Here is a 740-nt window from a genome sequence, read left to right on the forward strand (position 1 = left end):
TATATATATATATATATATATATATATATATATATCAAAAACACATATATATCAAAAACAATTATATTAATTATATATAAATGCAACAATATTAAATAAATTATCTATTTATCTATATAATTCAAGAGTGATATGCATTTCAACTTTATATATACTTGCACAATATACAATTCATCATTGATTTGTTTTGGCATTAACATGAGTACTATATTATTCTAATTAATTTTTTTAATAAATTTTTTATATATATTATCTTTTTATTTAATTAAAATAATTATTGAATTGAAGTTTGAAATTAAAAATTATTATTGATTAAATATTATTAATTTCAAGAATTATAACCTTTATGGAAATTGTTTTTTTTATCTTTACCTTGGTGTCAATGAGTAAGCGGATTAGGATTGATTTGCGAACCCCTCATATCCAAACCAAATTAAAATATTTAATGATGTAGGCCGGTTTTGTGAGTTTCATCGATTTTATTTCTTCAATTCAACTAATTATCAAGAGATGGCTCTGGTTCAAGAGACAAATATTGATTCCTTGGTGTTTGGAGTATTGGGGTTTGGTCGTGGAAATTGAGATGGAGAAGGAACTTGTTCACTTGGGAGGAAGATGAAAGTGGTGAACTTCTAAGCCACTTCCATGACACAACTCCTAAACAACATATTGATGACTCATGGATTTGGATTCATGACACAACTGGACAGTACACGGTGAGGAATGCTTATCAAACTCTA

This window comes from Lupinus angustifolius, chromosome LG04 (assembly GCF_001865875.1).
Source record: "Lupinus angustifolius cultivar Tanjil chromosome LG04, LupAngTanjil_v1.0, whole genome shotgun sequence".
In the NCBI taxonomy this organism is placed as follows: Eukaryota; Viridiplantae; Streptophyta; class Magnoliopsida; order Fabales; family Fabaceae; genus Lupinus; species Lupinus angustifolius.